This window comes from Bos javanicus, chromosome 14, assembly GCF_032452875.1.
Source record: "Bos javanicus breed banteng chromosome 14, ARS-OSU_banteng_1.0, whole genome shotgun sequence".
NCBI classification, from domain to species: Eukaryota; Metazoa; Chordata; class Mammalia; order Artiodactyla; family Bovidae; genus Bos; species Bos javanicus.
The window spans coordinates 12,552,497-12,579,272 of NC_083881.1; the positions used below are offsets into that span (position 1 = coordinate 12,552,497).

Sequence of the window (26,776 nt, forward strand, 5' to 3'; positions counted from 1 at the left end):
TTCCAACTGTAGTCTTTTTGGTGATCTCTGGGTTGGCCTCTTGTCATACTGGCTTTGAGTGTGAACAATTAATTCAACTGTAACATGAACAGAAAGAAGAAAGCATTCACTAATATTGCAAGTAAGTTTATCCCAGCCCTCTTAGTAATTTTTTCTCCTATAGCTCTTGATGGGGTTCATGGTCTTTGCCCTTTATGAAGTGGTCCACAGTGTGGAAAATGTGGAAGGCCCTGGGTGAATGAACATCTGGTAAGTATGTAAGCTGGAGAAAGTCTGTTGGGCCTGGAGTTAGGATGTTAAGTTATGTAATTCTTCTGACTTTCCTCTTTTAAAATTACTATGAATTCCTCCAGGGAAAGGACAGTTTCTTACTTCTCTGCCTTCCAAAGACAGCCCATGCCTCTCATCTCACTTTACAAATGTGGAATATACTAGTGGTTTTCTTTGTGTCTCTGTTCCCAGGTAGAATACTGAACCTATAGCTCATGTTTCATTTTTGGGAATGTCCTTCTCTGGTTCTCCAGGTTTAGAAGTCTGAATCCTTCTTGCTTGTTCCAATAACATAAAGGTCAGAATGTTCAAAGTGTTTCCAGACCAACCTTTCTAATTATTTGGCTAAGCCAATTGGAAGAACAGGCTTCCCTGGTGGCTCAGTTGGTAAAGAATCCCCCTGAAATGCAGGAGATGCGGGTTCAATCCCTGGGTAGGAAGGAACCCCTGGAGAAGGAAATGGAGCCCACACCAGTATTCTTGCTTGGGAAATCCCATGGACAGAGGAGCCTGGCAGGCTACAGTCTATGGGGTTGCAAAGAGTAGGACATGACTGAGAGACTAAACCACCACCACCTTGGAAGGACTCTCCAACTTGCTTCGTTTCGACTGAAGTTCTCCAGGACTGTATATGCAGACTGCATGTGAAATCTCAAAGGGGCCCTGGGACAAGAGGAAATCTGGGAGATGCCTGACTAAACCAGGGCCCAGCTGGAGACTTCTGGCCTCAGACAAAAAAAATTCTATTATTTAAGGAAGAAAAAAGAGCCCAACCATCTCCTCAGGCTCCATCAGATCCTTCCAAAGCTAGGAACTGGCTGTGAATCTCCCTGTTTCTACCACTCTGCAAGTTGGACTTTGCAGAAGGTGAACTTTTCTGGAAGAGTGGCAGATGAGGAGAAGAGATCTGCAGTTTGTTGTTGGCATCATCTTTATCAAAAGTCTGGGTGTAGAATTGTGGAGTTGAGAGAGGAGAAGAGACATCAGAGCGAGCACAGACTGCCTGAGTTCTGTCTGTAATTGTGCATTCAGTGTAAAATCAGCATGTCAGTCTTGACGAGGCCAGCTCTGTGCTGGACACTAGGGCATATACCTGTGAGATGCGGTCCTAGCTTCCCCAGTCACTGCCCAGTGGGGGGAGAGAGAGATGCCAACACACGGGTAGAGGGGCAGAGGGGGCGTGACACCACAGTTGGAGGCCATGGTGAGTTTTTGGGCTTCTGAGCTGAGTCCAGAAGGATACGTGGAGGTTGCCCAGAGTAGGAGTGAGTGGGGAGACTCCAGGCAGAGTGATTGAAAGTGGAGGGGCTAAGAAGAGAGAAGGAAGAGATACGTGAGACTTGGCATGGCGGGTGGGGCGGGGGAGGTGAGGAGCAAGGAACCACAGGTGAAGTCAAACCATTCTGGATGGAACAGGAGAGTGAGGTGGGTTTATGACGGTACCTGCTCCACCTCCGGAGGTCACATTCCGTATTGTGACCTGTCAGTGAGGGGCGGGCAAATAGACAACTTTTGGAGGCAGCCGTTTTCACTGCGGACCCCTCTGGCCGTTGGAGTTCTGAATAGTGATCATTGTGTTTCTACCTGTAAGGCATTAAATAAATATCAGTGATGCTGGGAAAGATTGAGGGCAGGAGGAGAAGGGAATGACAGAGGATGAGATGGTTGGATGGCATCACTGACTCAATGGACATGAGTTTGAGCAAACTCTGGGAGATAGTAAAGGACAGGGGAACCTGGCGTGCTGCAGACCGTGAGGTTACAAAAAGTCAGACATGACTTAGGGACTGAAGAAGAAGAAACCCATATCAAAATGTTTTCTCACGCATCACGCGTCACAGGCAGCCGAGGAGGACACAGGGCAGGAGAGAACAGGCAACCACTCCCTAGCTAGGTGGTCTTCCAGCCACCACTTAACCTGGCTGAGTGTCAGTCTTCCTATCTATCAAGTGGGGATAAAGACACCGACCTCAGCTGGTCGCTGCAAGGTCTGAACAAAACTACTGCATGGAGGCCCACAGGAAGCCCTCGATGCCCCTTCACTGTGCTGTTATCCAGGTGGGTAAGAGTCCTTCATCTTTCTACCAGTCATATCAGAATGTTCATCCTAAGACCCAGCCTCCCAACTCCCTAGATGAAGCACCTGCTGCTCTCGCCCAGTTTGGCAAATGAATCCTTGTTCATGCCTGTGACATAGGGGCACTGTCTTTGAGAAGGCTAAAACTGGGTAAGTGTCCCAGGCCAGCAATATACATTTCTGCATGATTTACAAGTTCTCATGGAGCGAGGTGGGGGAGGGGGCGGGGCCGGGGGGACACTTCCCTGGTGGTCCAGTGGTTAAGACTTTGCGTTTCAATGTAGGGGGTGCTGGTTTGATTCCCGGTCTGGGAACTAAGATCCCACATGACTTGCAGTCAAATAACCAAATCTTAAAACACAAAGCAATATTGTAATAAATTCAGTGAAGACTTAAAAAAAAATGGTCCACATCAAAAATTCTTTACAAAACCGCAAAGTTCCCTTGGGTATCCTTGTTCACTTTGTCCCCTCCTCCCTATTCCAAAGCCTTGTGTAATATTGCTGCTCTCTGTGGCCTGATGACTTGTGTTCACCAGCTTCCACTGGCCTCCCTAATCTGCCTTTGCATTTCTTGTTAGACTTCCCTTATCTTACTGTTCTCTGAGCCTCAGACTTCATCTGCTTCTGTTGTTTTGTGGGAATGAACATATATCAAAATGGGTTACAAGTGACAATGACAGAGATTGTGTTTGGGGATGGACCCCGTGCTCTCCAGCCAACCATGTCCCTGTTCCTGGTGATGCCCCAGGCTGCTGTTCAAAGGAGTCCTGGGTGCTTTCAGCCTCCCACCCTCTCTCCTCTCCTCTGCTTCTTGTCATGAAATTCAGACCAACTAGAGATGCTTGGTCTAATCTCCTGAAAGGACTCTTCATTATGACCCTATGAGGCTGGTGTGTTGATGTTATCTGGGAGAGACTGTAGTTACTGTGATGAGGAAAGCAGAAGAGAGAAATGGAGTCTGTACTGATTGAATGTATAATCAGAAGACATCATTGAGGCCTGATGAGGCTGTTCAGGGTGTATTTCCCTTGAGATGCTTCTTGAAAGACAGCAGCTTGAAAGAATGAGCAAGATGAGATTCATGGAGATAGCATTTCGAAAGGGAGCGTAGGTACAACTAAACTAAGCTTAGAGTGACAGAAGAGGAAAGTGTATGTTAAGAAAAAAAAAAGAAAAAAATCATCAAATGCCTGTGGATCTTATGAGTGGCAAACTCTCTCTGCAAAGTATGTGTTGGTGTTTTGAGTGACTAAGACTCCAGAGACAAGTTTAAACACATAAGCCCAGTTTAAAGGTAAATACGATAATGTTGGAGGAAATTCACGACCCAATGTTCCTTTTTATATAACACGTTTCCTTTGAAATTCAGAACATACATTACTTAAAAATGACACAGCAGCTACCACATAGTGAGCCGAACAACCCTTTTCATAGCATCCTAGCAGTGGGAACGGCTTCAGAGGGAATTGCTTGATGGCATTCATGTGGTTAGGGAAGCAGATGGAGATGTTCAATATTTCTTTATGGACTGAAGTAGGAGATACACCTAGCACTGTCTTCAGAAGTCAGAATTAGGCATGAAAATAATAAACATTCATTTATTTAATAAATATTTATTGAGGCCCTACTAGGTACTGGCATGTTGTGCCAGTACGTATTTTTTTACTTGTTAAATGTAAAGGGATTTAGGGAAGGAAGCACTAGAGTTCTAAAGATAAGTCAGATAGTACCTGGAGGTCAACTATAAAACCCTGGAGATTCTTAGGTGGAGCAAACCAGATCATTTTAACCAGTGTGGTTCCTCCCTTGATGCCAAGGGCGGTAATCCAATAATGAACTTTGAGGTAGGTCTTGTATGTGTATGATCCACCTTAATTTAAAAACAGCCTGAAGTGGACCTAGGGAGAATGAATACTTCTAGAGACAGAAAGGTCTCCATGCCTTACACAGTGGCTGGCTTCAGGAATCCTTTGCATTGTGTTTGCTGAATTCTTCAGCAACAAGTATATCAAAGCTGGATAGATAGACGGTTGGTGGTGGTTTAGTCTTTAAGTCACGTCTGACTCTTGTGATTCCATGGACTGTAGATAGGTAGATAGATTAATTGATTGAGCTGCTGCTGCTGCTAAGTCACTTCAGTTGTGTCCAACTCTGTGCGACCCCATAGACAGCAGCCTACCAGGCTACCCCATCCCTGGGATTCTCCAGGCAAGAACACTGGAGTGGGTTGCCATTTCCTTTTCCAATGCATGAAAGTGAAAAGTGAAAGTGAAGTTGCTCATTCGAGTCTGACTCTTAGCAACCCCATGGATTGCAGCCTACCAGGCTCCTCTGCCCATGGGATTTTCCAGGCAAGAGTACTGGAGTGGGGTGCCATTGCCTTCTCCTAATTGATTGAGCTAACACTGGTTTATAACATTATATGAGTTTCGTGTGTAATAGCATTCTGTTTCTACTTCTGTATACACTGCAGTGTGCCCACCACAAAACTGTAGTTTCCATCCGTCACCATCCTTTGACGCCTTTTACCCATTGTGTCCACTCGCCCATCTCCTCTGGTAACCACTACTCAAGTCTCTGTCATCTGTGTTTTTATTTTTGTTTGATTCATTTATTGTTTGTTTGTTTTTATTCCACACATGAGTGAAATGAGTGAAATTATATGGCATTTGTTTTTTTCTGACTTATTTCACTTAGCATAAAATCTTCAAGGGCCATCCATGTTGTCACAAGTGGCAAGACTGCATTTTGTATGGCTGAGTAGTATTCCATTGTGTGTGTATATATATGTATATGTATATAACACATCTTCATCCAGTCATCCATCGATGGACACAAGCTGTTTCCATATTGTAGCTACCGTAAAAAATGCTGCAATGAACATAGGGATGTACCTATAATTTTTGAATTAGTGTTTTTGCATTCTTTGGATGAATACACAGAAATGGAATGGCTAGATCATATTGTAATTTTATTGCTAATTTTCTGAAAAATCCCCTTATTATTTTCCATAGTGACTATACATATTTACATTTCCACTAACAAAGTACAAGTGTTCTTTAGTCAAGTTCGTTTGCTTTCCATTACAGAGAAGGACCACATTTCCCAGCCTTCTTTGCAGGTAGGTGGGGCGTGTGGGTGGAATGATGGATGCTGCTTCTAGGCTTGGCTTTCACGTAATCCTCTACGCCTCTCTGGCTGAATGTTGAGCATCCCACAAGGAAGAGTGAGGCCCTAGGGAATGGTGGAGCCTCAGGATGGAAGGAGACTTAGTCCTTGAAATAGGTACCCTGGAGTCTACTGGACCATACACAAGGAACTGAGGTGTGACTGAAAAGCAAACTGTGTCACCTGGTAATGTCTGGAGACGTTTTGGAGTCACGAATGGGAGACGGGACATATTACTGGCATCCAGTATGTAGAGGCTAGGGATACAGCTATACACCCCACAACCAAAATAGCATATGGACAAAAATGTCAATAGGATCACTGAGACTTTGAGAATTACTACAGTAGCTACATTGTTACATTCCTGAACTAACACAGTGGTGAACTTTCATGGTAGGATCATTTATATATACATTCAGCAAAGTCTTGAGGGACTTCCCTGATGGTCCAGTGGTTAAGACTTTGCCTTCCAATGCAGAGGATGTGGGTTCAGTCCTTAGTTAGGGAGTTAAGACCCCACATTTCTCAGAGCCATAAAACCAAAACATAAAACTGAAGCAATATCAATAAAGACTTTAAAAATGGTCCACATAAAAAAAAATCTTTAAAAACCCCAAAGTCTTGAGCATCTACTATGTGCCAGGTAACTCTCCAGATACTAGGATGTAGCAGTGAACAATTTGGGCAAAAATCTTCACTCCATTGAAGGTCACATTCTATAGTGAAGTGAAGTCACTCAGTCGTGTCTGACTCTTTGTGACTCCATGGACTGTAGCCTACAAGGCTCCTCTGTCCATGGAATTTTCCAGGCAAGAGTGCTGGAGTGGGTTGCCATTTCCTTCTCCAGGGGATCTTCCCGAGCCAGGGATAGAACCCAGATCGCCTGCATTGCAGGCAGACACTTTACAGTCTGAGCCATTCTATAGTGGAGGATGGCAAATAATAATATCACTCAAATAAAATATATAGTCTACCAGTGATAATAAATGATATGAAGACAATAAAATGGGATCTGGGGGAGGGATGACTGTATTAAAATATTTTATTGAAACTTAACTCATTGTTGTAAATCCCACATGGGGATGATGACACCTTCCCCCATATCCAGCCTGGTCCTCTTTCCTAAGCCTTAGGGTCATCTGTCTGTTGGACACCTTTACTTGGATGTCCTCAGGCACATTAAACTCCGCATGCCCCAAGCCAAATTAATAATCTTCATAGAAGGGGCCGACAGAGGATAAGATGGTTGAATAGCATCACCAACTCGATGGATAGGAATTTTCACAAACTCTGGGAGACAGTGGAGGACAGAGGAGCCTGATGTGCTGCAGTCCACGGGTCACAAAGACTTGGACACAACTTATTGACTGAATAACAACAAATTGTTTTTTATACCTCAGTTTGAATTTGTCTGCTGATCTTAATTAAGCACAGAGTCACACCCATCCAATCCTCCCAATTTGAAGTCTGGACTCTTCTCTCTTCTCTCACCTTCACCATAACCACCAAAATCTTGTGGAATTTACTTTGAAGTATTTTTTAAACTTTTTCCCTTTTCTCCATCACAGTCCTAGTTCTGACTCCCACTATTCCTGCCTGAAACAATCATAGTAGCCCGTGAAATGGTTTGGCTAAAAATAAAACAGACTCAGAGAGAGCATGTCAATTGCCCAGGCATGCACTGCCAGTAAAGGCAGTGCCATGATTTAATCTTGGTTCTCTCATGTTCCCAAATCCCGCCCCTCAGCTCCTCAGCCTTTGAAGATCTTGTCCAGATCTCATGGTGGCAGGTAACAGGGAATGTTGCAAAGGCCCCTGCCTGCTCCCTCTGCCCCTGGTCATGCTGAAGGCTAGAATGCCAGCTGACATCATCACCACCTTTGGAAAAGTCTACTAAATCCATGCCAGGAGGCAACATAGGAGCCGCAGCCACCCCTTAGCTAACCGATTTATGGTTGGAAGAAGAATTATGCTGGATCCACTTACAGGCACACCCCAGTTTACACTATTTGTGCGCAGAAGAGATCGTGTACTTCATAGCACTGCATTACTTGCAAATTTCTCTGTAGATGCAAATAATAACACTGGGGATCCCCATTTCCCAGGCTTCCTGTTTGCATGAGGAGGGAATTCCTGGACACGCCTCTCTCACACTCACTAAGGAGGGCAGCTTGGAAGAAGGTCTGAGCATTGTCTTAGAACCTTTCTGCCTTGTTGGGGGCAGCCCGCCTAGGACACCCACCTTCTCCGTCCTCCACTCTGTAAGCTCACTGGGGCACTCTCTGCCTGCTCTAGGGACACCCCAAATTTTCCAACTCAGCCAGGACGGGTGGTAAATCTGCCTAACTCGGGGAGCTAAAGCGGCACACTGGCTTGTAACACTATAGCTCCAAAGCTTAAATCTCCTACTTGATTTATCAGTAACACATCTCCATCTGGAAGATGGTTTGATCTCCATCAGGGTTTTCTATGTCTTATTTCTCCATTAGCTCTGAACTTAGGAAAGGAAATGCCTCTCTCTCCTCCTCAAGTCAATAATCATAGAAATAAATATCAAAATGGATTCTAAGAAAATGGATATTATTTCAGCAGGTACTTACTCCCAGCTAGAACCTGTGCCTGATCTCAGGTTACAAATGTGAACAAGACACAGCTGGCCCTCAGGGGGCTCACAGTCTACCAAGGGGTTGCTAGGTAAAGAACTAGTTTTTTAAAAAGAATGTTTTAAGTGTTTAAGATGAAGATAAACAGAACAATGTGGGCCCAGAGTGTGAGCACATGGCCAGTCTTGGAGGGGTTAGTGTGGAAGATTTTAAGGTAGAAGGCAGAATCTGATCCAAGACTTGAGGAGTTAATTATGCCAAGAAGGAGGGGAAGGAAAGATGCCAAGAAGGAGGGGAAGGAAAGATGCTCCAGGAAGAATCCACAGAATGGGCATAAAGTATTGAGGATAAAATTCATGACAAGAGTGGTAAAAATGAAGCAGGAGAGAGAAAAGAGGCTCAGATTATGGAGGCCCTCATATGCAACGGAAGGAGTTAGGATTTCTTTTTTTTTTTTTAAATAGCAGGTAGAAGGTGGTGATCTTGAGTGAATTTAAAGCCACATGATTTGATTTCCATAAATGGATGTTAGAAGGCCAAGGAAGGGAAGCCTGGGGGCAGGGAAGCCAGGGTAAGTGTGTGGATTTTTTTTTTTTTTAAGTGTGTGGATTGAATGAGTTAATTCTTGTCATATGCATACAATAGCACCTGTCATAGTCACAGTACATATAAACTATTTGCTACTGTTGTTGTAGGGACTTCTCTGGTGGCTCAGACTGTAAAGAACCTGCCTGCAATGCAGGAGACCTCTGTTCGATCCCAGAGTTGGGAAGATCCCCTGGAGGAGACATGGCAACCTACTCCAGTACTCTTGCCTGGACAATCCCCATGGACAGAGGAGTCTAGCAGACTACAGTCCTTGGGGTCACAAAAAGTCAGACATGACTGAGTGATTAAGCACGCATACCAATGCAGGAGAAGCAGGAAACACGGATTTGATCCCTGGGTCAGAAAGATCTCCTGGAAGAGGAAATGGCAAACCTATCCAGTATTCTTGGCTGGAAAATTTCATAGACAGAGGAGCCTGGCGGGTTACAGTCCATGGGATCCAAGAGTCGAACATGACTGAGCACATACAAATTGTCATCAGGATGTTCTAGGTCAAAGATCAGTCAACTTTTTCTAGATAGAACCAGATAGGAAATTTGTTAGGCTTTCCATGCCATTAGGCCTACTTTGCAATTCCTCAGTTCTTTTATTATGTCGTGAAGGAAGCCATGCTGCTGCTGCTGCTAAGTTGCTTCAGTTGTGTCCGACTCTGTGACCCCATAGACAGCAGCCCACCAGGTTCCGCCATCCCTGGGATTCTCCAGGCAAGAACACTGGAGTAGGTTGCCATTTCCTTCTTCAATGCATGAAAGGGAAAAGTGAAAGTGAAGTTGCTCAGTCGTGTCCGACTCTTCTCGACCCCATGGACTGCAGCCTACCAGGCTTATCTGTCCATGGGATTTTCCAGGCGAGTACTGGAGTGGGTGGCCATTGCCTTCTCCAGAAGGAAGCCATAGACAATATGTAAATAAATCAGCATGGCTGGGTTGCAATAAACTTTATTTCTAAAACTACAACCCACAAGCTATACTTTGCTATCCCTTGGTCTAGGTTATGCTGCAGTTTCAACCCCCAAAGCTTATTGGTTTATGAGGGTTACTCTTATTTCTATAATTATCCATCAGAATGGGCTAGGTTATGCTGCATTAACAAACAGCTCCAAAGCTTTAGTGATTTATCCGTAGAAGTGTTTTGTACTTGCTCACACTGCATATCCACTGTGAGTTGGCTGGGAGCTCCACCCCATAATTCTTTGCTTTGGAACCCAGGCTGAGAAAGCAGCCAAATATTTCTGGCCTCTGAGGGAGAGGGAGAGAGAAATTTGGAAGGTCCTGAAGCGGTGATTAAATGAGCCTGCCCAGAAGTACAAGTGGCAAATCCACTCACGACTCATCAGCAGCACCAGGCACAGGGACCCACCCAATCACAAGGGGCCTAGAAAATGCAATCTTGCCTCCTGCCCCAAAATCAGGGAGCTGGAAATACTTGGCAAGCATCACTGTGACGATTTCCACATTATTATTACCTACGACGAAGCTTCCAAGTAGACATGTGACAGCTCTGGCCACACCGAGGAAAGATGTTTGCACAGTGTAACTCCAAATTATTAAGGCAGAGAATCTGATCAGCTCAGCTTGAGCCAGAAGCACATAGCTGGTTCAATTCACCAAGGCAGGGGCAAGCATCAAGTATGGTTGGTGGGAGCCCTTTGTTTGGATGGGAGGGGGTGGAAAAAATTAAAGGGATTATTTTAAGTTGGGCAAGTGCTCCAGTATTCACCAACCTTAGTAAAGTGGCAAACAACTGCAGTTCAGCTTTCTGTGAAGGCAGTGGGTAGAAAGACAGGGTTGTACATAAGTGAAAGCAAGGAAGAGCTGTCCCAGGAAAATGGGGCACAAGTCCTGGGTCTGTGGCTAACCAGGCATCCGAACTGGGCTTGCTGTTGTTCAGTTGCTCAGTCTCGTCTGACACTTTGTGACCCTATGGACTGTAGCCCGCCAGGCTCCTCTGTCCATGGGATTTTCCAAACAAGAATCCTAGAGTGTGTTGCTGTTTCCTTTTCCAGTGACCTGGGTTAAGACACCTCAAAAGCTTTTGGTGCCTCTTTTTCCTTACCTGTGAAATATATACCTTAGTAAAATGGTAGAGAAAAAAAGCACAGAATGCTGAGAAAAATGAAGCATGTTAAGATGAAGGTCATGCTTCATTTTTCCAGAACACTGTGTTTTTTTCCTCTCAGTTCAGTTCAGTCACTCAGTCATGTCCGACTCTTTGAGACTTCATGGACTATAGCACGCCAGGCTTCCCGTCCATCATCAACTCCCAGAGCTTGCTCAAACTCATGTCCATTGAGTCGGTGATGCCATCCAACCATCTCATCCTCTGACGTCCCTTCTCCCGGCTTCAATCTTGCCCAGCATCTGGGTCTTTTCAAATGAGTCAGTTCTTCGCATCAGGTGGCCAAAGTATTGGAGTTTCAGCTTCAGCATAAGTCCTTCCAATGAATATTCAGGACTGATTTCCTTTAGGATGGACTGGTTGGATCTCCTTGCAGTCCAAGGGACTCTCAAGAGTCTTCTCCAACACCACAGTTTAAAAGCATCGATTATTCAGCACTCAGCTTTGTTTATAGTTCAACTCTCACATCCATACATGGCTACTGGAAAAACCGTAGTTTGGACTAGACGGACCTTTGTTGGCAAAGTAATGTCTCTGCTTTTTAATATGCTGTCTAGGTTGGTCATAGCTTTTCTTCCAAGGAGCAAGTGTCTTTTAATTTCATGGTTGCAGTCACCATCTGCAGTGATTTTGGAGCCCAAAAAAGTAAAGTCTGTCACTGTTTCCACATCTATTTGCCATGAAGTGATGGGACCGGATACCATGATCTTAGTTTTCTGAATGTTGAATTTTAAGCCAACTTTTTCACTCTGCTCTTTCACTTTCACCAAGAGGCTCTTTAGTTCTTTGTTTTCTACCATTTTACCAAGGGCTATTCTGGTAGCTCAGCTGGTAAAGAATCTGTCTGCAATGCAGGAGACCCTAGTTCAATTCCTGAGTCAGGAAGATCCCCTGGAGAAGAGATAGGCTACCCACTCCAGTATCTTGGATTTCCCTGCTGGCTCAGATGGTAAAGAATCTGCCTGCAATGTGGGAGACCTAGGTTCGATCCCTTGGTTGGGAATATCCCCTGGAGGAGGGCATGGCAACCGACTCCAGTATTCTTGCCTGGAGAATCCCCATGGATAGAGGAGCCTGGTAGGCTACAGTCCATGGGGTCACAAAGAGTTGGACATGACTAAGCGCAGCAAAAGATGAAAATCAAATGACACCATGGATGTGAAAATGCTTTGCAAATTATACCCTTCTTCTTCTTCTGTTTCGTTTGGCTGGGAGGCATGTGGAATCTTTGTCCCCTGATCAGGGATTGAACCTGCCCTACCTGCAGTGGAAGGGTGGAACCTTGACCACTGGGCCACCAGGGAAGTCCTCGGATGCTCATCCATTGGTCGTTTCAGCAGCACCTCCGGGCAGTGAAATGAACACAGGTCTGCTCGATCTTTCCCTTGCTGTTACCCCGCTCAGCCTCCTCTCCTGTCCTCTTTCTGGTCCAACCCTTTGACTTACTGAGACCTCTTTGGTTTCTCAACTCACATTTCTATCTTCCACCTGCCACTGGCTGTCATATCAGTAGGATCAGAGGCACAGAATGATTGGTTGGTTTTAAATGTATTCTCATCTTCTCACACTGATTGCTGGCACTGTTTTAAGCTTGTGTGTGTGTATGTGTGTGTGTGTGTGTGTGTGTGTGTGTGTGTATGGTGTGTGTATGTATTTCTTCTAAATAAGTCATCCAAATTTTTTGGTCGTACACATCTCTGAGGAGACCGGCTCTGCCCGGATACTTTGGATTTTACCTGAGGCTATAGCACATTGATCTGTTCTCAGCATTTTCTCAGTCTGCTTTGTTTCTGCTGAACTCTGGCAGATCAAAGTCTGATTCTGGCAATAAAGGATAAAGGGTTTGGGGAGCAGGATTCTGCACCCAAGATTCAGGTTCCCCCTACACGATCTTATGTATCTCTTTGCTTTCGTTTCTTTTCTCATCTGACACTATTTCCAGTGGGTCAGGCATCTTTTCTTTTTCAATCAGCTCTATTGAGGTATAACTGATACACAATACATCGGCCCAGTTAGATTATACGTTTGTTACATTTTCACTTACGTCCATGAAACCATCATCACAGCTATAGTAATGAACATATCCATCAGTCCCCCAGATATCCTGTCTCCTTGGAGTCTCTCCTCTCTTTGCTCTCTGCTCTACTTGGTGTTAGTTTGCATTTTCTAAAAATTTACATAAAGGGGAGTGCAGTTACTGAAATCCTTCATATTCTTGTTTGCTAATTCTAGTATGTGTGTCAGTTTGGGGTCTGCTTTTTAAAAACTCTTCATTTACTAATCATTTTTGTCTGTGCTGGGTCTTTGTTGTTGCATGCAGACTTTCTCTAGTCGTGGTAAAGGGGAACTGCTCTCTAGTCTCACTGTGGGCGGTTCTCATTGTGGTGGCTTCTCTTGCTGTGGAGCATGGGCCCTGGGGCAGTCAGGCTTCTGTGCAACTGCAGTGCACAGCTGGGTTAGTTGTTCCATGGCATGTGGGATCCTCCCTGACCAGGGATTGAACCCATTTTCCCTGCACTGGTAGGCGGACCATCAGAGAAGTCCCTGGGGTCTGCTTCGACTTAATGCTTTCTCTCCTCAGTAGAGGTCATATTTTCCCGCTTCTTTGTCTGACTGGTAATTTTTGATAATATTTGATCACATGCCAGACATAGTGAATGTAGTATTATCTTGTTCTGTGTTGGATAGCTTTGTTTTACTATAAATACTCTTGAGTGTGGTCCTGGGATGCAGTTAAGTTCCTTGGAAATAACTTGATTCTTTTAGGTCTAGCTTTTAAGAGTTTTTAGGTGGGACTAGAGCTGTATTTAGTGAAGGGCTAATGTTCCCCCAGTGAAGCAAAACCTTTCTGAGTATTCCACGCAATGTCCCATGAGTTATGGAGTTTTCTAGTCTGGCTGGTGCTAATGGGCACTTTTTCTGATTCCATAAGAGCGCTGTGTGCTGTGGGTTGTTCCCACCAGTCTTTGCAAGTGGTTCTTCCTCTGGACTTGGGGAGTCTCCTTAAACAAGACCTAAATTATATTTTGCTGAATACTCACAGGGAATTCTGGGTTACTTACAGTCCTTTGGGTTTCTTACTCTGTGTAGATCTTTCCTCCCTGGTCCTCAGTCCTGCAAAGTCTAGCCACCCTGTTCTCTCTGGATTCTCGGCTCCATCTCCTCAACTCTGGAGGGGCACCAGGTTCCACCTGGCTTGTCCCTCCATGCACTAGGACCTGGAAGCTCTCTCCAGGCAATAAGCTGGGGCAAATACAAGGCCTCACCTTGTTGATTTTCCACCTCCCAGGAATCACTGACCTTCACTGCCTGATAGCCAACATCTTGAAAATTATTGCTTTGCCTATTTTCTTTTAACTTACATTTGGAAGGTAAATCTGGTCCCTGGCCAGAAATGGAAGTCTACTGGGCATCTTTGAATTGAAATAATCATGAGTTGTGTAGACTTTTGCTTTTCAAATTTTGGCTCACAGCTCAGTATCCAAGCTCTAGAAGCTTATTAGAAATGCAAAATCTCAGGCTTTATCCCAGATGGGCTGGATGAGAACCTATATTTTATCAAGATGTCAGGTATTTGTATGGATATTGGGGTTTCAGAACTACCAGTGTAGATTTTTGAATTGCTGTTGTTATTTTAGTCACTCAGTCATGTCCAACTCTTTTTGACCCCCTGGACTGTGACCCATCAGAGTCTTCTGTCCTTGAGATTTCTCAGGCAAGAATACTGGAGTAGGTGTTATTTTCTATGCTGGTGGATCTTCCCAATAATCTCTATCTTCTTTTCTTCCAAATTTTAGTCTTAACTTCTGGAGAGGAAACCTTCTGGGTGACTCCAGGTGGAGGAGAATCAGGGAGGAAATAGCTCAGAAAGGGACTCGGGAAATTCTGCCCCAGATTCTGATGTTCATGGTCACATTGACATGGGCCCCACTCAGTGTCTGAGGGTGGCAACCTTGACCTCAGCAAGGGGTGCTCCTTCTACACAGGGATCAAGTGGTCTGACCTTGAGTGCAATCATATGCTCTTCCTTGCAGGGATGACGCAGTGGGAAAATCTGGGATTCTGAGACTGAGAAAAAGCTATAGAAGGGGCATTAAATCCTTTTGGGAACAAGGCAGCGGATCAAGTAAGAAGTCACACAAATACCCTCTTCTAGGTGAGGGAAGAGCTAAAATCCTGATCTCAGAAGACTTGGGTTAGATTCCCTGCTTCTTCATCCAGTGGTAGAGTGTTAGGAAAGTTGCTGCATCTTCGTCTCAGTGTCTGCATCTGTACATGGGTGCCCAGTCACGTCTGGACAGTTAAAACCGTATATTAGTTTAGTTCAATTAATATATGCCATTGTTTATGAAAGTCAAATAATATTATTAGAATTTCCATTACAAAGAGCTTCCAATGACTTACATGCATGTGGTACTCTTTGCCTCAGAGTCAAAATTCGGTGAACTTCCTCCCCTTTTTCCTTCCCTCCTCCCCTTTCTTCCCTCCCTGCTTTGTCCTTTTCATTTCTTCCTTTCTTCTTCTTCTTAACTCTCTCACCCATTCTCTCTTCCATTTCCCCAAATTCCAGGCTTTTCTCAGGAAAGGGAATGGGAGTTCAGGTACCACATAAGCCCCCAGGAGTATTGTAATGTAGACAAGTCAAGCTTCATGCTTTCCCATATAATCCTTATGACCAGGAGAAATAAAATTAAAATCTGTGTCAAAATCAACCTTGAAGGGAAAAGGAGTCTATCCAACATACATACAATGGGAGGGAAGGATCTGGAAGAGGGTGGGGCAGTGGGTGCACCCAATGGTAAGGGTGGGTTTGTGGCCGATGATGGATTTAGAACACATAGCACCCTTGGATGCCACCAACCTGGAGTGATCCCAAAAGTATCAGGCAAGTAGTCTTTTTATAATTTGTTATTTATTCCAGATTTGAATAATAATATAGCTGTGTAGGATGGCATGTAGGGTGGTGCCTTAAAGTAGCATAATCACCTTCCCAGGTGGTGCTAGTGGTTAGCACCAATGCAGGAGACTCAGGTTTGATCCATGAGACTGGAAGATCTGCTGGAGGAGGACATAGCAACCCACTCCAGTGTTCTTCCCTGGAAAATCGCATGGAAAGAGGAGCCTGGTGGGCTACAGGGTTGCAAAGAGTGGATATGACTGAAGTGACTTAGCATTAGCATTAGTCTTTTTATAATTTGCTCTTTATTCCAGATTTGAATAAGATAGCTGGCTAGGGTGGCATGTAGGGTGATGTCTTAGAGTATGTCCTTCGTCAATGTGGTCTGAATTTCTTCACTCATCAGGAAGTCCCTGAAGGGGTCACTGACATCATTCCCTCATTCTTTTTTAAAATGTTTGTTTATGTTTATTTATTTGGCTGTGCCAGCATGTAGAATCTAGTTCCCCAACTAGGGATTGAACACAGGCCCCCTGCATTGGGAGTGAGGAGTCTTAGCCACTAGCCCACCAGGGAAATCTCCATTCCCTCATTCTTGATGGCCTTTTAGTGAGGGAAATGGCAAGCTTGCGTAATTCTCCCCAATTTGGGGAAGGATTAGATTTTCAAACTCATGCCCTGTGAGAGCCTGCCAGTGATAGCCTGCTTCAGGTCTGGCTTGAGGTCTTTCAAGTGCAACTAAACTGCCCCCAAACGGGAGCCCCGTCTGTGCTCCTCGTCTGTGTCAGTGCCTGTATCGGTCATTGACCACTGAGTATTTCTACAGTCAAATCTGTTGCCAAGTGAAGCTGCTCTGGGTGTTTAGGTCTTTCCTGGTGATGCTCTGCTTATTGGCTCCAGGGAAGACTTGGATGAAAGGAGGGAAGCCAGCAGTTCCAGAGCTCCCACTGTGTGCCAAGCATCACAGTAGAACCAACACACAGGTTATCCCACATATTCTTCATCATTAATCTACGACAAAGGAATTATCATTCCCATCTCTTCCTAATGAAGAAATGAAAGCTCAAAATGGTTAAGACACTTTTCCAGTGCCACCCGGAAGAACTGAGATTTAGATTCATACTTTTCCTAATACTTAAACTCCTTCTGTAAGTATCCCAATGATGTGCCAAGATCATTGACTTAAAAATCAGACAGCTAGCATGCATTAAGCGCTTACTGTGTGGCAGGCACTGGAGACCTGGAGAGCAATGAGTGGTTGGGAAAAAAACTGCAAGGGAGGTGGGAGGAAGGAGGGAAGGAATGATAATGATGAGAGAGGGGCATTACTCAAGAGCATTATCCACTGGGCTCAGGAACATGGATGGCATCACTGACTCAATGGACATGAGCAAATTCCCAGAAATAGTAAAGGACAGGGAAGCCTGGCATGCTGCAGTTCATGGGTTCTTGAAGAGCTGGACAACTATTTAGCAAATGAACCACGACAGCAGGAACATGGGCTTTATCCTGTAGGTGCTGGGCAACCACAGAAGGGCTTTATTCAACTGAAGAAGAGGATTGGACTTGTACTTAGAGAGAGCATCCAGCAGCAATGTGGAGGACAGAGGGCAGGGGGCCAGGGGCTGGGCCAGAAGTAGGAACAGCAATTATAATGCCACTGAAAGAGAGAATAGATTGATGGCGATGAGATGATTTCAGGACTGGGCACTTAGGTGCTAGATACTGTGCTTAATGTATTACATATTCTCACTCATTCAATATTCAGGTCCACTTTACGACGTGAATACTACTATTATCACTTTCCAGATGAGGATATTAAGGCACGAAGAGGTTAAATACCAACTGTTCCTATCATAATGGAACAAACCCTGAAGAGATGTACCCTCTTGCTCTGAATCTTACGTTTTCAGTTAGTAGATGGCAGATCTGACGCTGAGACTCTTATTAAGCTCTCCACCATTTTTCTCTGCTATATTTGTTGCCTCACCAAATCACATTGGATCATAGACCCTAAGGGAAGGGAGAAATGTTTGTGATCATTAGGGGCACCTTCCTGCTTCTCCACACCCCAAACTAGATGCTCAGATCCTTCCCCTGTCATCTGCTTAAACATCTCCAGTGACAAGGGCTTGCATCCTGCCCAGATACCCTGGGACACTAGCATTATAGGGGTTTTGTGCACTTTTGTGGAGCCCCAGTGAACATGGCCCACTGCTCCTGGTGCTTTCTCTTGAGTCTGTACTGGCCCTTCCTCCCCCAAACAGCACCTGAGAATGTAAACTCTGGTTACTCGGATAAATCTGGAGCAAAGTCCACCAGGGATTTCAAGGAGTGTTCTTTGCACGAGAATCATCACGAGATGGCCAGGCCTGTGCTAATCGGCTGTATTTGAACTATAACAACTTTCAAACCCAGCAAGACAATTAAAGCTGAAAATGGTCAGAAGGGATTAAAAGGATTCAAAGGATAATTGCTTCATAACAAGCCACATTGCTGCAAGTAGCAGGCAGGATTGACGGAACTGGAATTAATTATATTGGAATACGTGTTTATTTTTATAGAGTCTTTTAAAATCATTTGGATTTGGCCAACTTGTGCCTTTCTCCAATACTCTCGGCTTTGGTTAACTGCCGCGGATTTGTCTGCCAAGTGCAATTACTGCCATTCTTGGAAACTACGCAGGAATGAAAACATGCTCACCATTTATCAGATCAATCCTTTTATTGCCTTTATAATAATGACGCCTAAATTTGTATAGTGCTTGTAATGTTTACAAAATGCTTTGCATATGTTATCTCAGTTTGTCTTCACAACAACCCTATGAGATGGTTAAGGGCTGGAGTTCCCGTTTGGAGATGATTCCTGATGAAACTAAGGCAGAACGAAATGAGCCATCCAGCAGATTAATAAGGGAACTCTGACTGGAGTCTACAGTACCTGCCTCCTAACTGGTGTGTTTGTGCTATTGATCTGGAGAATGAAGCATCTTGCTTGCTAAGTGGGGCTAGGCTGAACTCCGCTGTCAAGAAGGAGAAAAGTCCTTGCTTGGGTTCGGGGAGAAGTTGAAACTTATTAGTGAATCAACTGTTTGAACTATAAAAAGTGGAAGATATCATTGATCAGAAAGGAGAGGTGCTTTTGGAAATGAAGTTGCTGTAATAAGGCTTAAGAAATGACTCTTGTTTTGGAGTCAGTAGCCTTGAGTTTATGTTCCACCTCTTCCCTTTCATGGGTCTGTATCTTGTCATGTGACTGTTCCTCTGGCTATCTTACTTTTTCCCTTCTGTACAGTGGGTCTAACGATGACCTTCACTGGTTATGGTTACAGTCAAGGTCAAATGAAACGTTGCATATGTCTGAGCCCGACAACTGTGGGATGCTTTTGCCCCTGGCATTTTTCTGTCTGATATCCCTACGTTAATTGACTGTGAAGTGATGTGAAAACAGCTCAGTCACGTCTGACTCTTTGTGACCCCATAGACTATACAGTCCATGGAATTCTCCGGGCCAGAATACTGAGTAGGGTAGCCTTTCCCTTCTCCAGGGGATCTTCCCAACCCAGGGATTGAGCCAGGGTCTCCTGCATTGCAGGCGGATTCTTTACCAACTGAGCTATGAGGGAAGTGGCATAATAACCAAAAAACTAGAGGGAAATTACCACTGGAGGGAAGGATGGAGGGAGGCATGAGATAGGATTAGGGAATTAAGAGTTATAAGCTACTCTGTATAAAATAAATAAGTTAAAATGATATATTATATAGCACAGGGAAATACAGCCTTTGTTTTATAATAACTTTAGATGGAATATAATCTATAAAAATATTGAATCATTATATTCTACACCTGAAATTGATATAATATTATAAATCAACTATAGTGGAATAAAAAAAATCATATTTCACAGATTGTTAGTCAGGGTGAACATCTTTATTTGTGTTTATTGACCAATTGTGTTTCCATTGACTTTTCTTATTCTTTGCTCAGTTTTGATTGGGTTGTTTATTATTATCCTGTTGGTTACCTAGGAGTATCTCATATATTCTGGATATACACATGTCTTCTATATATGATTATACATTCTGGATTATTCATTCTGTTTATATGTATTGCAACTTTTTCTTCTACTGTATGCATTATCTTTTCATGTAGGTTATGGTGTCTGTGTAAAAAAATATATTTTATGGAGTCAAATTTACCATCTTTGCGTTTATAGATTAAATTTCTTGTGATTCTTACTGCTGATCTATGTACCGATAAGAAGAGGGAAGCAAAGGCTGTAGTGGGGACAGGAATAAGTGGAGGCTGACACAAAGGAAAACTTGACATTTATTTCTCACAGTTCTGGAAGCCCAAGATCAAGTGGCTGAGAAATTTGGTTCCTGGCTTATAGGTGGCTGCCTTCTCACTGTGTCTTCACATAGTGGGAGGTGTGGGGAGCAGGGAGAGAAAGAACGAAGTGGGGAGGGAGAAAGAAAGAGAGAGGAAGCTCTGGTGTGCCTTCCTCTTTTAATAAAGACACCAATCACATCACAAGGGCCCCACCCTCCTGACCTAATCAAAACACAATCAAGTCCCGGTGGTCTCACCTCCAGGTGCTATTGAATTGGGGCTGAAGGCTTCAGCATATGAATTTTGAGGAATACAAACATTCAGTCTGTAACAAATGAGATTTCCTATACCCAACACCCAGTTTCCCCCGACGGTAACATTTTGCACAGCTAAAATACCATATCAAAGCCAGGAAGTTGACATTGGTTCAACCTGCAGTTTATTTGGACTTCACCCATTTTTCTTGCCTTCCTGAGTGTACACGTGTGTCTGCAGTTCTGAGCAATTGTATCACATATGTAGATTCCATTCATTCATTACCACAGTCAAGATAGAGAACTGCCCCTCACCACACTGGTCCCTTTTGCTGCTCTTAGCTAGTCTGTGATTTTCCTTTTGAAGCATTTTAAAGATGCTGATCATTAAATACATTTTCTGTTTCTCTTGTTCTTGATCAGTTTTTAAGCCATATCCAACTCTTTGTGACTCTGTGAACTGCAGCACACGAGGCTCCTCTGTCCTCCATTATCTCCCAGAGCTTGCTCAAACTCACGTCCATTGAGTCAGTGATGCCATCCACCCATCTTACTCTCTGTCGCCCACTTCTCCTTTTGCCCTCAATCTTTCCCAGCATGAGGGTCTTTTCCAATGAGTCGGCTCTTCATGGTGGCCGAAGTACTGGAGGTTCACCTTCAGCACCAGTCCTTCCAATGAATATTTAGGGTAGGTTCCCTTTCGGATTGACTGGCTTGATCTCCTTGCTGTCGAAGGGACTTTCAAGAATCTTCTCCAGCACCACAAGTCAAAAGCATCAATTCTTCGGTGCTCAACCTTTTTTATGGTCCATCTCTCACATCTGTAATATGTATATGATACACAAAACAGAATGAGCATAAACTCTGGACTCCAGCATCCCTGAGTTTGAGGAACAGCGTAGCTCCTCACAGCCGGGCAACCTTGTATCACCCTGCAATCCCTGTTGATATAAGCAGAGGTGACGCACTTGCAGCGACATGCAGCCTTGTGGTATAGCAGCCAATCAGTGCCTAGTGAGTGGCAGTTACTATCAATATAATTGAGATTTTCTCCTTTGGCTTCAGTTTCATCCCTCTCACTTCTGCATGGATAGAATTCACGGCTGCTGTGGTCCCCTCTTGCCATCCCAGCTGACGGAGCATCTCTCTGGGGAGGCTTTCTTTCATTTCTGTCTTCCTCCTCCACTCTGCTCCCCAGCAAAACTGGCAGAGGTTTTCTAAGCTCATTAGCTGGTTTCTCACATCTTTCTCCCCTTCGTGTTTCCAATGTTCCCATTTCATCTGCAGTTTGCCAGGGAAGCTGTTGGCTTTTGTTGTCTGGCTGGGTAAACCCTTCCCATGCCAGCGCCGACGTGCTGGGTGCCCTTTTAAGAACACCATGGCGCCGGCTCCTGATGGAAGCAGGGAGGCCTGAGTTGGGGAACTCGGAGAGCATCCTTCCCCCAGGGGAGCAGCTATTCTCAGAAACAAACACTCCAGGCATCTCATTAGCATAATCTCAGGAATTAATGGCTTGATTGATGTTCCACAGTTCCCCACAGTTTTCTATAAGTGATAATGTATTAAAACGAGATGGGGGAAAGAAACATGATGCAACATATATTATTTAGGTGTTTGCAGAGAGGCTGACACACAAACACACACGATTTATCAACAGTCACAGTTTTTTGCACAGTGTTCTGAGCCCCAAGCCTCCAAGACGTGGAATTAATTTCATAGCAGGTGATTCTAGACGATTTCACACAGGCCATCTGTCGCTTCTTCAACTACCTTTCTGCTGTTACAATAATTAATCATTTCAGAGACTGGCTTGGCCTCGGAAAGTCCATTCTGGCTGAGAACTCTACAAGATTGGATAGCATTGGTATAAGTGCTTTGAATCAGTTTGTTCCTAAGAAGCAGGGGTGTTCAAATATTCTTCTTATTTACTTTTATCTGCCCACACCAGTGGCTCCACAGCTCAAGGATGCTTCAGAGAGTATTCAACTGTTGTTGCTAAAACTGTCCATGGTTTTCCTTCGGAGTAAAAGAAGCAGAGCTCAGAGAGGTAACTTGAATTGTCCAAGGTCATGCAACTAATTGGAGAGAACTGGTAGCAGAACCTAGGGCTCTCCACTTTTCATGCCTTGATCCTTCTGGTCCTTGAATCTCACCAGAAATAAATAAGTAGATAGCCCTAGGAACACTAGAGGTAACTCAGCATGGGATGTTGAGGGCACACTCAAATTAAATGCTGCAGTCAGTAATTTAATCATTCCAGAAATCTAAAAAAAAGCCATGCAATAAGGTAGAATCAATATTAAAGGAGATAAAGTTTTTTAAGAAACGTAAGTTGTGGTCTACCACACTTGATGTCACAGTGGGAAAGGGAAAACACCAGGCCACTTCCTTGACAGAGATGCATTTACCCACTGATGTTTATTGATTTATTTATTAGTGACACAAATATTTATTTGATTGGTGATTCATGGTATTCCCTGGGTTAGATGCTGGAGACACAATGGTGAAGCCTCTGTGCTCAAAGTACTGACACTTTGGTGGACGGACATAAAATGAAGAATTAAGCAAACACAAGTTGTGTTAAGTGCTCCAAAAGAGAGAAATGAGGGGCAGAGACAGCAGACGACTGGTGGCATATTTTCCTGTGTGCATGAGGGACTTTTAGATGGGATGGCATAGCAAGCCCCTTAGAGGAAACTGGAAATTGGACTCTGGTGGGTGGGAGCTGAGCATGTGCTAAGTAGGGAGGAGAGAATCCTGGGCATTGGGGACCACATCAGGATGGCCCTGGGCTCAGAAAGCAGATCAGCGTGGTAGAAACAGAGTCAGGGACGGAAGACTGGTTATGAACAGGTTAAGAGACACAGGTGAAAGACATTGTTCAAGGCCCTTGCGATGGATTGTTTCATTATTCCCATTTCACAGATGAGAACACTGAGATGCAGAGAAACAGAGCAGCTTGTAGAAGGTCACACAGTGGTGGGCAGCGTGGCTGGACTTCTAATCCAGCTCTCTCTGACTCAAGAGTCCAGGCTTTAAGGCAGAGGCTAGCAAACTGTCCTCAAGGCCAAGTCCAGCATCCTACCTGTTGTCTGCAATTAAAGATTCACTGGAATATAGCCGCAGTCATTCATTTATGTATTGTCAGTGGCCACTTTCTCACCGCAACAGCGTAACTGAGTAGTTGGGGTAGACCCTGTATGGCCTTGCAGAGGCTGCAATATTCACTACCTAGTTCTTTAGAGAGAAATTTCACTGAACCTGTAGCCCGTGGGTGGGGAGAGGGCTCATGTCTACTTCGTTTCTGGTGTTTCCCCAAAGTCACCCAGTGACTGGTATTAGCCACGATCCAATAAACATCTTGAATGAATGAAGAATGGGAGAGGAGGTGCATGGAGCCAAAAAATCAAAGGGTTAGAGATGGCATGAACTGGGTTAGCATGAGATAAGGAACTGGCTGGTGAGCACAGACTCTGTTTGGTTGTAGCAGGTGGACCTGTTTGGCCAGAGGGAGGAACAGGATGTTATAGACATCAGGTTGGAGACAGTCCCTGGGGGTCAATTGAGAAGTGCCCTGAACACCACCATCATTAAGCTCTGAGACCTTTAAGTGGCTGACTTAGCAGTCACAGAGGCTCTGGAAGAGACCTACTTTGCCAAGATGGAGATTGTAATTGGTTATTGATGTCCTATTTGTATGCTAATGTTGCTCGATAAAGTAGCTAAACCATAATTAACGCTCCAGCTTCCTCTAAAAAAAAAGCCCACTGAAAGGTCAATGGATTCCATACAATAAATTATTAAATAATAGGAAACACAGGAGGTTAAGTTTCTGAGCTATAATCTTTTCAGGTTTTATGAACTATCATTTATTAAAAGCACTGACAATGTTTACATTTTGTTTTGCCATTTTCCTGCCAGCTTCAGAAATTTTTGGAGTTGGCGTCAGTGTTGAGTGGAAAAATACATTGTTTGCCAGACTTCATCTGTCTGGAAATCAAGACAGTGTTACCTCTGTGATCTGACTTCTCATCTCTCTGTGTCAATGTTAAGTCAAATAGTATGGCAGCACATTGGCAGATTTCATGCTGTATGGAAACCAGGATGAAATATACTAGAATGCCAGTTAAATTTATCTGGTAATCACAGAAACATACCAGGATCTTTTGTGGATAAAATTTTTACCCCCGTCCTGAAAATTCTACAAGAGGGAAGATCTTGGTGTGGTTATTCAATCGCTAGACACTTTAAGACCTCCTGGACCATAGCACACCAGGCTCCTCTTTCCTCCTCTATCTCCCAGGGTTTGCTCAAATTCATGTCCATTGAGTCAGTGACTCCATCTAACCATCGCATCTTCTGCTGCCCTCTTCTCCTTGTGCCTTCAATCTTTTCTAGCATCAGGGTGTCTCCCAAGATCTTACTTGTAAGGACCAGGTATGACTAAAGGGATGTCTATGAACTTGGACTCTGGGGTCTGTGTTTGAATTGCTTTTTTACACCTTAGCTCCTGTGAACTTTGGATTTAGCTCTTTTGTGCCTCATTTTACTCAACTAGGAAATAGAGGCATGAGTGATACTTACTGCATGGAACTGTGATGATTAAGAAATTGTACATAAAATGCCCCAGTCTGGAGCATAGTAGTGTGAAGCATTATTATAATTCTGTAGGGTTTAAAATGTTCAAGGGCAGCGATTGACAATGAGGCCAAATGAATTGGTAAGTTGGTCAGCTTTAAAAGTTCTCTTCAAACATCAATCAATTTATTGACAGTATACTTGGCTTGTATTGTGTTTTTTGGGAAGATGCTAAAAAATATGAGGTGAGATCATTCCAGATGTCAAAGTTTCGGCAGTTCTTGATGAGGAATCGACTCAAAGACAAGACAGGGGTATTACTGAATAGAAATCATTTGTTCATTTACTGGGCAACTGTTATATGTCAGGGACCATGTTAAGTACCGTGACATAGAAATGAATCAGAAGAACGTGACTAACGATCTAGTACGGTCTGTAGACAGGTGTTTCAACGAGGACTGGTGCAGTACGTGTGAAAAATGTTTTCCCAAGAATAGAATTAAGAACTGAGCTTTACAGTTTAGTACCGGTTCTGCAAACAACAGGACTTCAGCAAACTTCTGGGCTTAATTTCCTCATGGTACATTTGAGCCTGAAACATAGAAGATGTTTGCCATACAAAGGATTCAATTCTTAAGAATGCATAGTGCCTATATAGAATCATCGTTTAACAATCAAATGACTGATGATCAACTTCCCCCCAAAATACACTTAAATAGTCCAAGTTGTATGAAAGTGAAAATGAAGGTCGCTCAGTTGTGTCCAACTCTGCGACCCTATGGACTATACAGTCCCTGGAATTCTCCAGGCCAGAACACTGGAGTGGGTAGGCTTTTCCCTTCTCCAGGGGATCTTCCCAACCCAGGGATCGAAACCAGGTCTTGACATGCTGTCATCACACACAGCCCAGCATCTTGACATCACAACTCTCAGTTTGAATTTTTCTTCCTGTCCTCTTTTTCTCCCCTGTTACATTTTCAAGTGCAGTTTTAACTGTAATTGCCATTAAATTGCACACATAATGATTTTTTTAGGACCACAGGTGTCCTGAATAAGATATTAACACTCAATTCAGAACACACTCTCATCACTTTTTCATGCCCAGAAGATTTTCTGTCCTTGTGTTTCCCTTTATGAATTCAGTACTACGTAAGCAGTTTGATGTCGCTGCTTATTCTTACTAGGTAATATTGGTATCATCAATTAGATGTTTTTGTTGAATATCTGAGTTGTCTGGTTTTATATCTTTCGAATGCTTTGCACTGTGACTTATTCCCAAATGTGTACGTTTTCCCCAGAGTTCAAGGAACTGGAGGAGGTGGCAGAATCCAAGGAGGCAAAATCTCAGATGTCACTGAGGACTTCTTTTGGCCTTGGCCATGAAAGGAATGTATCAGAGAAGCAATGCTCTGATAGTCACGCTGGTTGACTCCATCATCCTCTTAACTACTTGATGTCACCTCTCTGTGTTTTGTTGCAGAGTTGATATCACAGCCATCATGGTAGAATTATCACTTAAAAAAATTACTAAACCGTTTTCAAGTACATTTTTAGGTCTATGGAACTGAGCAGAAAGTAGAGAGTTCCTTATTTCTCCCCACTCCCACTCATAGTGTATTATTAACTTCTTGCTTTAGTATGGTATATTTGTTACAGATGATGAACGGATGTTGGTATATTATTATAAACTGAAGTTCACAGTCTACATTAGCGTTCACTCTTTGTGTTGTACATTTTAGGTTTTGACAAACAGATGACACGTACCCACTATTACAGTATTAAACAGGATAATTTCACTGCCTGAAAACTCCTGTGTGGTCCTGTAATCATCCCTTCCTCCCTCCCTCTGAGGCCCTGGCCACACCACT

At 43.9% G+C, this 26,776-nt stretch overlaps 1 long non-coding RNA gene across 2 annotated transcripts in view; it reads left to right on the forward strand.

Annotated features, from left to right (window-relative positions):
- The first annotated feature begins 1,115 nt into the window (after window positions 1-1,115).
- Window positions 1,116-26,776, forward strand: part of LOC133260343 (uncharacterized) — a 30,073-nt gene continuing 4,412 nt past the window's right edge. Inside the window, exon 1 of one of the 2 annotated variants that reach the window (XR_009740765.1) lies at window positions 1,116-2,332. This is a non-coding gene — a long non-coding RNA (uncharacterized LOC133260343). The remainder of the gene's footprint in view (window positions 2,333-26,776) is intronic. The other variant, XR_009740764.1, reaches the window with a different exon arrangement.